This window comes from Eurosta solidaginis, chromosome X, assembly GCF_040869045.1.
Source record: "Eurosta solidaginis isolate ZX-2024a chromosome X, ASM4086904v1, whole genome shotgun sequence".
In the NCBI taxonomy this organism is placed as follows: Eukaryota; Metazoa; Arthropoda; class Insecta; order Diptera; family Tephritidae; genus Eurosta; species Eurosta solidaginis.
Window position 1 is genome coordinate 193,899,249 of NC_090324.1, and position 15,973 is coordinate 193,915,221.

A 15,973-nucleotide genomic window follows, 5' to 3' on the forward strand; every position below is an offset into this window, starting at 1 on the left:
CCCCATTTTAACAGTTATAAGCTTCAAATTTCACCGATTGCTTACGTATATAGTATGTATTGTTGTGTCAAAAAATCATAGAGATCGGTGATATATATAATATATATATGATGGTATATATAGTATATATATATTTTTTTTACGATTTCGGCCCCATTTTAACAGCTAGAAGCTTCAAATTTCACCAACTGCTTACGTGTATAGCATATATTGATGTCTGTAAAAATCATTGAGATCGGTGGTACACATAGTATATATCTCATACAACCGATTGTTCAGATAAGAAACTTTGCGCAATTTCTGCCCCGTTTTAACAGTTAGAAGCTTCAAATTTCACAAAATGCTTACGTATATAGCATATATTGTTGTCTGAAAAAATCATAGAGATCGGTCGTATATATATTATATACTTCATATAAACTGTCATTTTGACCCCTTTTTTACGGCTAGAATCTTCAAAATTCATCAAATTTCATCAAATAGTTACGTTTTCGTCATATATTTTTGAAATACGTGATTCGTAGTCATAGTTTTTACACGCAGACCACAAAAAACCTGAAACTTTGCATCCTCACACAAAGTACCTACCCGTTTTTTATTTTATATTTATCTTAAAAATCTTTAAGGTATGTAGATCTGTTCACTATATATTTCTTATCTTATACATCCGATTATTCGGAGATTACGAACGGGATAAGATTATTGTTCAGCCCCATTCATGAAAGGTATGAAGTCTTCGGCACAGCCGAAGACAGTCCCGTTCTTACTTGTTTACTTTATAATCCGAGTATTGCTTATGTTTCAAAATTTCAGTAATCGCTTTCAAATGTTCATTTTTCTGCTATGCATTTCGCAACAGAGCGTGTACCTCCGTTGTTATAACCATCACAGGGTACCGACTTAGACTATATACATGGCGCATTCGGCTTCCAGCTCGATGCTCTATATTAAAAATAAAATCTTGCAGGTACATCAACCATTGCACCGCTTGGGGTGGTACATCTTTCTTGCTTGCCGTCTGTTTGAAAGCTGCACAATCAGTGACCAACTCAAACGTTATACCCAAAAGATATTGACGCAACCTCTTTATCGCTAAATAGGCTGCTTTCACTTCAAAAAAAAAAAATAACTATGCAGCGCTTCTTCCTGTTTTGTTGTTTTTCTGCTGTAAAAATAAACAGGGTGCCACTCATTGTCCTGCTGCTGTAACAGTGTAGCGCCAAACCCGTGCTTGGATGCATCAAATTGTAACTGCGTTTTAGCATTGTATTGAAAAATTCTCAATACAGGCTCCTGTAGTAATGCCGATTTTAACTTTTCAACGGCTTGCAATTCTTCTGTCTCGAATTTGAAAACGGCGTCTTTCTTTAACAGTTGTGTTAATGGTCTAGCTATGGTCGCATACCTCGCACAAACTTACGGAAATAACCTGTTAACCAGAGGAAGGCTTGTACTCCCCTTACATTTTTCGGTACAGGAAATTTTTTGACCGCCTCAATTTTTTCTTGGCCAGGCCGCACAAAGCCATTCTCTACTTCGTGACAAAAAAAATTTATTTTCCTCTTCAAAAATTTGCATTTCTTCCAATTAATTTGTAGCCCGAACTCTTGTGCTTGACCTAACACCTTTCGCACGTTATCTAAACATTTTTCAGCCGATTTAGCATATACTACAATATCGTCGACGTACATTTCCATTATGTCCTCGTTAATCAACTCTCTAAAAACATAATTAATACATCTTTCAAATACCGCTGGCGAGTTACAAAAACCAAAAGGTGCTTTATTAAACTCAAAAAGTCCTTATCTGGTTACAAATGCAGTGTATTTGCGACTTTGCTCTTCGACCTCAACATGGAAAAACCCATTTTATTTTTGAGATCCAGGACGATATAGAATTTGGCGGCTTCTAATTTCTCAATAACCTCATCTATTATAGGCACCGGAAATCTATCTTTCAATACCATTGAGTTTATCTTTCGAAAATCAACGCATAATCTGTACGAATTATCTTTCTTTTTGGCCAACACTACCTTGCTCGCTACATCTAAGACTGATTCTCGTACTATACCTTGTTGTAACAACTCCTCGACCTGATTTTTTACAACCTCATATTGAGCCACCGACAAGCGACTTGGACTCTCAAAAAAATAAATATTGTAAACGCTTGGAGTGATACTTAGCTTTACTGGACAATGTTGTTTGCTATCTGATGGCTTATAACCTTCGATTAATTGCGTTACTGCTAATTTATATTGCGACTCAACATCGACGTTGAGATCAGTTTCCACTAGATTATAAATATTGCCTTGCAATTGTTCTTCATTCATGGCCTCGGCTGCTTGCACAAATTTGTACCCATTTGCATCTAAAATTACTGTGAACTTTTGCAATAAATCGTACCCTAAAATAACGTCTACGTTTATTTTCTCATCTGGAACTTCCAAAAATGTGTGTTGCATATTTAGACCATCTATCTCGATTTGTGCTTGAAATTTGCCTAATACAGGAGTAGCAATATTTCTCAAACCGTACAGCTTCGCACGACTTATTTGCATTGCGCACCCAGCAAATTTATCTTCATACATGACTTTTCTCACTAGCGATGCATCAGCCCCGGTATCAACAAGACATGAAATATTATTGTTGTTTACTTTAACAACCTTGTATCTAGTTTGACTTACTACATTAATATTTTTCCTAAAATCTGAGCAATTCTTTGCCATATGCCCAGTTCCATTGCACTTAAAACATTTCGTTGGCTCTTTGCAATCAGCACGCTTATGTTGTGCCGAACCACAATTAAAACAATGTTTTAGTGCATCTGATTTGTTATTCTTCTCTGTTCTGAGTTGTTTATTTTCATTCTGCTTTCCAACTGCACCATTTTTTCCTACCGACTCAATTAACTCGTAACATTTAATCAAATCTTTAAATGTTGGCGCACTATAAAGGGGATATTTTAGATCGTCACGCACTTGTAGACCATCAGCAATATATTTTATTACGGACTCATTATCCACACACCTTAATGCAGCAATCTTTCGCATATTTAATACATATTCATGAAAATTTTCTGTTACCTTCTTCCGCCGTTCTATTAACATTTTATGTACTTCGCTGCTGCACAGCTTTCTGTCAAATTTTTCGATTAACATCTCGCATAATGCTTCGTAAGTTGGTACTGTCGCCGTTTCCAACAACAATTTTTCATCTTATTTCACATATTTTTGTTTTTCAGTCAATTCGTATGCATCTGCATTTGCGTCGAAGTTGCTAATCCATTGTCACACTGGTATTCACGAGCCATCATATTCTGGTACTATTTTTGCAAAACTGTCAACTGTTACGCCATTTCTGCTGCTTTGCTCAATAATTTGCGTCAGCGCCTTAACCAATTCGCTGAAATCGTTACTACCCTCCTTTGTCATTTTGTTTTTGATGTATGTACGTATATGTTATTGCGTTTGTTGAATTTGAACTCCATATGATTTATATTTTTTCATTTCATTTTATGTCATCCCTTTTCATTTCATATGGATTCATTTTTGTTTCTCTTCCATATCAATTCCCTTTATTCTATTTCATTTCGTCTAATTTCATATAGTTTTATATTTGTTTCGTTTTAGTTCATTTTTTCTGTTTCATTTTATTTTGTTTCATCTCACTTCATTCCACTTAATATCATTGAATTTTTTTTTTTAATTCGTTCCACTCTACTTTTGTTATGCCAATTCACTTTATATAATTTTATTCCATTTTTATACTCAGTTGAGCAGAGCTCACAGAGTATATTAAGTTTGATTGGATAACGGTTGGTTGTACAGGTATAAAGGAATCGAGATAGATATAGACTTCCATATATCAAAATCATCAGGATCGAAAAAAAAATTGATTGAGCTATGTTCGTCCGTCCGTCTGTCCGTCCGTCCGACCATTAACACGATAACTTGAGTACATTTTGAGGTATCTTGATGAAATTTGGTATGTAGGTTCCTGAGCACTCATCTCAGATCGCTATTTAAAATGAACGATATCGGACTATAACCACGCCCACTTTTTCGATATCGAAATTTTCGAAAAACCGTGATAATTCATTACCAAAGACAGATAAAGCGATGAAACCTGGTAGCTGAGTTGAACTTATGACGCAGAATAGAAAATTAGTAAAATTTTGGACAATGGGCGTGGCACCGCCCACTTTTAAAAGAAGGTAATTTAAAATTTCGCAAGCTGTAATTTGGCAGTCGTTGAAGATATCATGATGAAATTTGGCAGGAATGTTACTCCTATTACTATATGTACGCTTAATAAAAATTAGCAAATCGGAGAAGGACCACGCCCACTTTTAAAAAAAAATTTTTTTTAAAATAAAATTTTAACAAAAAATTAATATCTTTACAGTATATAAGTAAATTATGTCAACATTCAATGCCAGTGATGATATTGTGCAACAAAATATAAAAATAAAAGAAAATTTCAAAATGGGCGTGGCTCCGCCCTTTTTCATTTAATTTGTCTAGGATACTTTTAATGCCATAAGTCGAATAAAAATTTATCAATCCTTTTGAAATTTGGTAGGGGCATAGATTTTATGACGTTAACTGTTTTCTGTGAAAATGGGCGAAATCGGTTGAAGCCACGACCAGTTTTTATACACAGTCGTCCGTCTGTCCTTCCGCATGGCCGTTAACACGATAACTTGAGCAAAAATCGACATTAGTTCACATACTTATCTGAACTCAATTTATCTTGGTATAAAAAATGAACGAAATCCGACTATGACCACAGCCACTTTTTCGATATCGAAAATTACGAAAAATTAAAAAAAATGCCATAATTCTAGACCAAATACGAAAAAAGGGATGAAACATGGTAATTGGATTGGTTTATTGACGCGAAATATAACTTTAGAAAAAACTTTGTAAAATGGTTGTGACACCTACCATATTAAGTAGAAGAAAATGAAAAAGTTCTGCAGGGCGAAATAAAACACCCTTGAAAACTCGGCAGTTATTACATATATAAATAAATAAGCGGTATCCAACAGATGATGTTCTGGGTCACCCTGGTGCACATTTTGGTCGATATCTGGAAAACGGCTTCACATACCTACCACCACTCCCTTTTAAAAGTCTCATTAATACCTTTAATTTGATACCAATATCGTACAAACACATTCTAGAGTCACCCTTGTTCCACCTTTATGGCGATATCTCGGAAAGGCGTCCACCTATAGAACTAAGCCCCACGCCCTTTTAGAATACTCATTAACACCTTTCATTTGATACCCATATCGTACAAACATATTCTAGAGTCACCTCTGGTCCACCTTTATGGCGATATCTCGGAAAGGCGTCCACCTATAGAACGAAGGCCCACTCCCTTTTAAAAATACTCATTAACACCTTTCATTTGATACCCATATCGTACAAGCAAAGTCTAGAGTCACCCCTGGTTCACCTTTATTGAGATACTTCGAAAAGGCGTCCACCTATAGAACTAAGGCCCACTCCCTTTTAAAATACTCATTAACACCTTTCGTTTGATACCTATATTGTACAAACGCATTCTAGAGTCACCCCTGGTCCACCTTTATGGCGATATCTTGAAAAGGCGGCCACCTATACAACTACTACCACTCCCTTTTAAAACCCTCATTAATACCTTTAATTTGATACTCATATTGTACAAACACATTCTAGAGTCACCCCTGGTCCACGTTTATGGTGATATTTTGAAACGGCGTCCACCTATAGAACTAAGGCCTACTCCCTTTTAAAATACTCATTAACACCTTTCGTTTGATACCCGTATTGCACAAACGCATTCTAGAGTCACCTTGGTCCACCTTTATGGCGATATCTCGAAAAGGCGACCACCTATACAACTACCACCACTCCCTTTTAACACCCTCATTAATACCTTTAATTTGATACCCATATCGTACAAACAAATTCTAGGGTCACCCCTGGTCCACCTTTATGGAGATATCTCGAAACGGCGTCCACCTATGGTACTAAGGATTACTCCCTCTTAAAATACTAATTAACACCATTCATTTGATACCCATATCGTACAAACAAATTCTAGAGTCAACCCTGATGTACCTTTATGGCGATATCCCTAAATGGCGTCCACCTATAGAACTATGGCCCACTTTCTCATAAAATACTCTTTAATGCCTTTCATTTGATACACATGTCATACAAACACATTCCAGGGTTACCCTCGGTTAATTTTCTTACATGGTTATTTTCCCTTATGTTATCACCATAGCTCTCAACTGAGTATGTAATGTTCGGTTACACCCGAACTTAACCTTCCTTACTTCTTTTCTTTAGTTTCACTTCAACTAATTATACTCAGCTGAGCAAAACTCACAGATTATATTAACTTTGTTCGCATAACGGTAATCCGTAACGGCATAAACTAATCTATATATATATAGACTTCTATATATCAAAATGATCTGGGCGAAAAAAGCAATTCATTTAGCCATGTCCGTCCGTCCGTAAACACGATAACTTGAGTAAATTTTGAGGTATCTTGATGAAATTTGGTATGCAGGTTTCAGCTATTTAAAATGAACGAAATCGGACTACAACCGCGCCCACTTTTTCGATATCGAAAATTTCGAAAAAGCGAAAAAGTGCGATAATTCATTACCAAAGACGGATAGAGCGATAAAACTTGGTAGGTGCGTTGACCTTATGATGCAAAATAGAAAATTAGTAAAATTTTGGACAAAGGGCGTGGCACCGCCCACTTTTAAAAGAAGGTAATTTAAAAGTTTTGCAAGCTGTAATTTGGCAGTCGTTGAAGATATCATGATGGAATTTGTCAGGCGCATTACTCCTATTACTATATGCAAAATCGGATGACGAAAGCGCCCATTTAAAAAAAATTTTTTTTTAAGTCAAATTTTAACAAATCTTTACAGTATATAAGTAAATTATGTCAACATTCAACTACAGTAATTATATGGTGCAACAAAATACCAAAATAAAAGAAAATTTCAAAATGGGCGTGACTCCGCCCTTTTTCATTTAATTCATCTAGAATACCTTTAATGCCATAAGTCGAACAAAAATTTATCAATCCTTCTCAAATTTGGTAGGGGCATAGATTCTATGACGATAACTGTTTTCTGTGAAAATTGGCGAAATCCGTTGAAGCCACGCCCAGGTTTTGTACACAGTCTACCGTCTGTCCTTCCACTCGGCTGTTAACACGATAACTTCAGCAAAAATTCGATATATCTTTACTAAACTTAGTTCACGTACTTATCTGAACTCACTTTATATTGGTGTAAAAGATGGCCGAAATCCGACTATGACCACGCCCACTTTTTCGATATCGAAAATAACGAAAAATTTAAAAAATGCAAAAAGAGATGAAACATGGTAATTGGCTTGGTTTATTGATGCAAAATATAACTTTAGAAAGAACTTTGTAAAATGGGTGTGACACCTATCATATTAAGTAGAAGAAAATGGAAAAGTTCTGCAGGGCGAAATCAAAAGCCCTTGGAATCATGGCAGTTCGTGGTATTACATATATAAATAAATTAGCGGTTCCAGACAGATGATGTTCTGAGTCACCCTGGTCCACATTTTGGTCGATATCTCTAAAACGCCTTCACATATACAACTAAGGGCTACTCCCTTTTAAAATACCCTGGTCCACCCTTATGGCGATATCTCGAAAAGGCGTCCACCTATAGAACTAAGGCCCCTACGTTTTAAAAAATCATTAACACCTTTCATTTGATACCCATATCGTACAAACGCATTCTAGTCACCCCTGGTCCACGTTTATGGCGATATCTCGAAAAAGCGTTCACCTATAGAACTAAAGCACGCTCCCTTTTAAAATACTAATTAACACCTTTCATTTCATACCAATATCGTACAAACACATCCTAGAGTCACCCCTGGTCCACCTTTATGGCGATATCCCGAAAAGGCGTCCACCTATAGAACGAAGGCCCACTCCCTTTTAAATAATCATGAACACCTTTCATTTGATACCCATATCGTACAAACGCATTCTAGAGTCACGCCAGTTCCACCTTTATGGCGATATCACAAAAAAGCATCCACCTCTAGAACCACTCCCTTTTAAAATACTAACTAACACCTTTCATTTCATACAAATATCGTACAAATATATCCTAGAGTCACCCTTGGTCCACCTTTATGGCGATATCTCGAAAAGGCGTCCACCTGTAGAACTTCCTTTTAAAATTTTCATTAACACCTTTCATTTCAAAACCATGTCGTACAAACACATTCTAGAGTCACCCCTTGTCCACCTTTATGGCGTTATCTCGAAAAGGCGTCCGCCTATAGAACAAGGCCCACTCCCTTTAAAAATTTTCATTAACACCTTTCATTTCATACCCATATCGTACAAACACATTCTAGAGTCACCCCTGGTCCACCGTTATGGTGATATCCCGAAATGGCGTCCACCTATAGATGGCCCACTCCCTTTTAAAATACTCTTTACTACCTTCCATTTGTTACCCATGCCATACAAACACATTCCAGGGTTACCCTAGGTTCATTTTCCTACATGGTGATTTTATGATTATTTTTTCTCCAATGCCTGAGCTGAGTATGCAATGTTGGGTTACACCCGAACTTAGCCTTCCTTACTTGTATTTAATTGGGTTTAGTTTAAATTTCGTTTTGTTTTATTTTTTTAAATTTTATTTCATTTTGTTTTATTTTATTTTATATTCTATTTCGTCTCAATTTATTCCATTTCATTTCATTTAACATCTATACTTTTAATTTCATTTAATCTTGTTTCGCTTACTTTCATTACTCGTTATTATATCACTTCATCTATCTATATCTATATCTATAAATCCTATAAAATAAAGCCACTAAATGCCGTATATGCACATAACTTCACACAGAATTCTCCGATTTTAAAACGGTTTCTTGCATTTAGCTACGTGCGATGGTACAGTTAATATAATTTGAAGATATATATTATAGGGGCGTGGCAAATTGCCAAGATGTAGTAAAAAATCATAAAATTTTTGTTTACGCAGCTATAACTCATAAACGGATGGATGGATTTAAAAAATTGTACTTTTCAGTAAAACTGAAATATTTACCTTCGAACTGCATCAAAAAAAATACTTGATTCCTATCGAAAAACCGAAAAAGTGTGATAATAAGACGGATAAAGCGATAAAACTTGGTAGGTGCGTTGACCTTATGACGCAAAATAGAAAATTAGTAAAATTTTGAACAAAGGGCGCGGCACCGCCCACTTTTAAAAGAAGGTAATTTAAAGTTATGCAAGCTGTAATTTGGCAGTCGTTGAAGATATCATGATGGAATTTTGCAGGCGCATTACTCCTATTACTATATCCAAAATCGGATGACGAACGTGCCCACTTTAAAAAAAAAAATTTTAAGTCAAATTTTAACAAATCTTTACAGTATATAAGTAAATTATGTCACCATTCAACTACAGTAATGATATGGTGCAACAAAATACCAAAATAAAAGAAAATTTCAAAATGGGCGTGGCTTCGCCCTTTTTCATTTAATTCGTCTAGAATACTTTTAATGCCATAAGTCGAACAAAAATTTACGAATCCTTTTGAAATTTGGTAGGGGCATATGTTCTATTACGATAACTGTTTTCTGTGAAAATTGGCGAAAACGGCTGAAGCCATGCCCAGTTTTTATACACAGTCGACCGTCTGTCCTTCCCCTCGGCTCTTAGCACGATAACTTGAACAAAAATTCGATATATCTTTACTAAACTTAGGTCACGTACTAATCTGAACTCACTTTATCTTTGTATAAAAAATGGCCGAAATCCGACTATGACCACGCCAACTTTACGAAAAATTAAAAAAATGCAATAATTCTATACCAAATATGAAAAAAGAGATGAAACATGGTAATTGGATTGGTTTATTGACGCAAAATATAACTATAGAAAGAACTTTGTAAAATGGGTGTGACACCTATCATATTAAGTAGAAGAAAATGAAAAAGTCCTGCAGGGTGAAATCAAAAGCCCTTGGAATCTTGGCAGGAATCCTGTTCGTGGTATTACATATATAAATAAATTAGCGGTACCAGACAGATGATGTTCTGGGTCACCCTGGTCCACGTTTTGTTCGATATCTCTAAAACGCCTTCACATATACAACTAAGGGCCACTCCCTTTTAAAATACCCATTAATACTTTAGTTTGATACCCATATCGTACAAACACATTCTAGAGTCACCCCTGGTCCACCCTTATGGCGATATCTCGAAAAGGCGTCCACCTATAGAACTAAGGCCCACTACCTTTTAAAAAATCATTAACATCTTTTATTTGATACCCCTATCGTACAAACGCATTCTAGTCACCCCTGGTCCACCTTTATACCGATATCTCGAAAAGCGTCCACCTACAGAACTAAGGCCCACTCCCTTTTAAAATCCTAATTAAGACCTTTCATTTCATACCAATATTGTACAAACACATCCTAGAGTCACCCCTGGTCCACCTTTATGGCGATATCTCGAAAAGGCGTCCACTTATAGAACTAAGGCCCACTCCCTTTTAAATAATCATTAACACCTTTCATTTGATACCCATATCGTAAAAACGTGTTCTAGAGTCACCACAGTTCCACCTTTATGGCGATATCTCGAAAAAGCGTCCACCTATAGTACTAAGGCCCTCTCCCTTTTAAAATACTACTTAGCACCTTTCATTTCATACCAATATCGTACAAACACATCCTAAAGTCACCCCTGGTCCACCTTTATGTCGATATCTCGAAGTGGCGTCCACCATAGAACTAAGGCCCACTCACTTTTAAAATTTTCGTTAACACCTTTCATTTCATACCCATATCGTACAAACACATTCTAGAGTCACCCCTGGTCCACCGTTATGGCGATATCTCGAAATGGCGGCCATCTATAGATGGCCCTTACTTACTTACTTAATAGGCGCTTAACCGTATAAACGGTTATGGCCGTCCAACAAGGCACGGCAGTCGCTCCTTCGCTCCGCCAACCGGCGCCAGTTGATCACACCAAGGGAGTTTAAATCGTTTTCCACCTGGTCCTTCCAAAGGAGTGGGGGCCGACCTCTACCTCTGCTTCCATAGGCGGGTTCCTATAGAAACACTTTCTTGGCCGGAGCAGCATCTTTCATTTGCATAACATGGCCTAGCCAGCGCAGCCGCTGCGTTTTAATTCGCTGCACTATGTTGATGTCTGTCTATAGCTCGTACAGCTCATCATTAAATCTTATTCGGTACTCGCCATCGCCAACGCGTAGAGGTCCATAAATCTTTCGAAGAACTTTTCTCTCGAACGCTCCCAAAGCCGCTTCATATGCTGTTGTCATGGTCCATGCTTCTGCCCCATATAAGAGGACGGGTACAGTAAGTGACTTGTACAGTATAATTTTCGTTCGCCGAGAGAGGACTTTACTTTTCAATTGCCTACCTAGTCCCAAGTAGCATTTATTAGGAAGATTGATTCTTCGCTGTATTTCAGTGCTGATGTTGTCGCTAGTGTTGATGCTGGTTCCCAAATAAACGAAGTCTTTTACTATTTCGAAATTATGGCTGCCAACAGTAGCGTGGTTGCCAAGGCGCGTATGCGCTGATTCTTTGCTGGATGACAACAGGTACTTCGTTTTGTCCTCATTCACCATCAAACCCATCTTTACCGCTTCTTTTTCCAGTTTAGAGTAAGCAGAATAGATGGCACACTCCCTTTCAAAATACTCTTTAATACCCTCCATTTGATACCCATGCCATACAAACACATTCCAGGGTTACCCTAGGTTCATTTTACTACATGGTGATTTTCCCTTATTTTTTTCCAAAGCCTGAGCTGAGTATGTAATGTTCGGTTACTCCCGAACTTAGCCTTCCTTACTTGTATTTAATTGGGTATAGTTTGAATTTCGTTTCGTTTTATTTTTTTAAATTTTATTTCATTTTGTTTTATTTTATTTTATATTCTATTTCGTCTCAATTTATTCCATTTCATTTCATTTAACATCTATACTTTTAATTTCATTTAATCTTGTTTCGCTTACTTTCATTACTCGTTATTATATCACTTCATCTATCTATATCTATATCTATAAATCTTATAAAATAAAGCCACTAAACGCCGTATATGCACATAACTTCACACAGAATGCTCCGATTTTAAAACGGTTTTTTGCATTTCAAAGCTTAGCTACGTGAGATGGTACAGTTAATATAATTTGAAGGTATATATTATAGGGGCGTGAAAAATTGCCAAAATGTAGTAAAAAATCATAAAATTATTGTTTACACAGCTATAAATCATAAACGGATGGATGGATTTGAAAAGTTCTACTTTGCAGTAAAACTCTGAAATATTTACCTTCGTTCTGCATCAAAAAAAATACTTGATTCCTTTCTTATATCAGCCAATTTTTCTAAACAAAATTAACATTTTTACCAAAAAATGCGTGTGTGTGATTGTTCGGTGTCAACTGTACGCGCTAATTGCTTTTGAGTGAGGCATGATGCGACACATACGTACATATGTACATAGCATTCGCTGCGTTATTTAACTTCGGGCGTAGGTTTATAGGCATGTATGAATGTATATATGTATGTATTTTCATATCATATCAGCTTGACATAGGTATGTACATACATATTTATGCAACATAAATGGTTAATTGTTAATGCAACATAAATGGTTAAGAATGCATACATCTATTGAAAAATATTAAACATTTGCTTAAAATTCTTCAAAAAAGTTTTATTTTTTGGTATTTTTGCATGTATCACTATCACTACATATTATAAAACAAAGTCGCTTTTGCTGTCCCATGTCCCTTTGAATGCTTAAACCTTTAAAACTATGCAACGGATTTTCATGCGCTTTTTTTTAATAGATAGAGTGATTGAAGTTTGTAGATTGTAAATTAAAATCCATTAAATAGTGATGTATATATATACATATGTATGTATGTGTCAGTTACACTATTTATAACTCAAGAACGGTTGAACAGATTTGGCTTAAAATTAGTGGAGGGGTAGCTTAGAACCAGGAGACAGACATAGGGTACTTTTTATCCCGTTCTGGATATGGTCTTGAGATCAAAACGTGGACATGGGTAATCCTGGGATATGTTTGTTCAATGTGGGCATCAAATGGAAGCTATTTATGAGTACTTTGATACGAGGTATTCTTCGTACCCGTGGGTGACTAGGCTCTCGAGATATAGGCCAAAATGTGGGCCAGGGTACCCCTAGAACGTGTTTATAGAATATGGATAACAAATGAAAGCTGTTGATGAGTACTTTAGTACAGGGTAGTATTCATACCTATTGGTGACGAGGGTCTCGAGATTGAGGCCAGAACGTGAACCCGTATACCCCTAGAGAGTGTTTATACAAGAAGGATAACAAATGAAAGCTGTTGATGAGTGCTTTAGTACAGGGTAATTTTTATATCTATTTGTGACTAGGGTCTTGAGATATAGGCCAAAACGTGGATCAGGGTAATACTAGGATGTGTTTTTACATTATGGGTATCAAATTGAAACTGTTGATGTGTGATTTAGTATAGAGTAATTTATACCGCTGGGTGACTAGGGTCTCGAGATATAGGCTAACACGTGGACCCGGATACCCCTAGAATGTGTGTGTAATACGGACATCAAAGCTGCTGCTCAGAGCTTTAAAGTAATTTTCATTGTGATATTCGATTTAGTCGCATCAACTTGGCAAAACTGATAAATATGCATGCGAAGCCGAAAAAATCATAAATTGATAATACCCACATACCTATTTACATACGTACTATTCGATTTGCCTGAAATTTGGTATATAAATTTGCCTAAATAAGAATTACGATCCTTTTTCCAGGAAGTAGACCGGAGACGGGCTGGGAATGAGATCTGGACTAGTATAGGGACTGAGACTCGGAGTGGGACTGGAACTCGGAATAGGACTGGGACAAAAGACATACCACCCTCTGGGACTGACAATAAGGGATGAAGAAGAATGGAAAAAACTTGAGAAAAGAGGGAAGGATAAGGAGGGTTAATATAATTTGAAGATATGTTATAGGGGCGTGGCAAATTGCCAAAATGTAGTAAAAAATCATAAAATTTTTGTTTAGACAGCTATAACTCATAAACGGATGGATGGATTTAAAAAATTCTACTTTTCAGTAAAACTTTGAAATATTTGCCTTCGATCTGCATCAAGAAAAAATACTTGATTCCTTTCTTATATTAGCCAAATTGTTTAAACAAAAGTAACATTTTTACCAAAAAATGTGTTTGTGTGGTTGTTCGCTGTGAATTGCGCTCTAATTTCTTTTGAGTGAGGCATGATGCGACACATACATACGTACATATATAGCATTCGCTGCGTTCGGGCGTAGGTTTATATGTATGTATGGATGTACATCACTACATAGTATAAAAAAAGACGCCTTTTCTGTACCTATGTCCCTTTGAATGCCTAAACCTTTAAAAATACGCATCGGATTTTGATGCGCTTTTTTTTTAATAGATAAAGAGTGATTGAAGAGGAAGGAACGGATGAACATATTTGGCTGAAAATTGCTGGAGGGGTATCTTAGAACCAGGAGATAGATATAGGATAATTTTTATCCCGTTCTGGCTAGTGTCTTGAGATCAAAACGTGGACCAGGGTTATCCTATATTTGTACGGCTATGTTTGTACAATATGGGTATCAAATGGAAGCTGTTTATGAGTACTTTGATACGGTGTATTTTGCGTACCCGCGGGTAACTAGGGTCTCGAGGTATATGCGAAAACGTTGACGCGGGTACCCCTAGACAGAGTTTATACAATATGGATATCAAATAAAAGCTGTTGATGAGTGCTTTAGTAAAGGGTAGTTTTCATACCTATTGGTGATTAGGGTCTCGAGATATAGGCCAAAACGTGGACCCGGGTACCCTTAGAATGTATTTTTACAATATGGATAACAAATGAAAGCTGTTGATGAGTGCTTTAGTACAGGGTAGTTTTCATACCTATTTGTGAACGGTCTCGAGATATGGGCCAAAACTTGAAACACTAGGATTTGTTTTTACATTATGGTTATCAAATTGAAGCTGTTTATGAGGGCTTTAGTACAGAGCAATTTTTATACCGCTGGGTTACTAGGGTCTCAAGATATAGGCCAAACCTGGACGGGGTTACCCCAAGAATGTTGTGTAATAGGAATATCAAATGAAAGCTGTTGCTGAGAGCTTTAAAGTAAGTTTCATTGTGATATTCGATTTAGTCGCATCAACCTGGCAAAACTGATAAATATGCATGCGAAGCCGAAATAATGAACTAATAATACCCACATATCTATTTACATACGTCCTATTCGATTTGCTTGGAAATAAGGGATGAAGAAGAATGGGAAAAACTTGAGAGAAGAGAAAAGATGGAAGGAGAAGGAGACTGAGGAAGAGATACACTGAGACGAAGATAGAGATAGATGAAGCGAAAAGACGGGGGGAGGATTAAGAAAAATTGAGGGTGGAAGGGGGGGCAGAGTTAGATGGAAAAAGCTTATTAAAATGTATGCAGATAGACCAAATTTAGTGCAGAACAACGTCTGACGGGTCTGCTAGTTTATTTTAATTTTGGTGCATCTCATTTAGTTACATTTTTGTTCCTTTAGATCTATTTCATTTCATTCTATTTCCTTTTGTTTCATTTCATTAATTCCATGTTATTTCATTCTTTTATTTCATTTCGTTCCACTTCAAAATATTTTAATTTATTTAGTTTCACTTCATATCATTTCGCTTTATTTCTTTTCATTTTCATATGATTTATATTTTTTCATTTCATTTTATATCTTTCCTTTTCATTTCATATGATTTCTTTTTTGTTTCTCTTCCATATCAATTCCCTTTATTCTATTTCATTTCTCTAATTTCATATAGTTTTATATTTT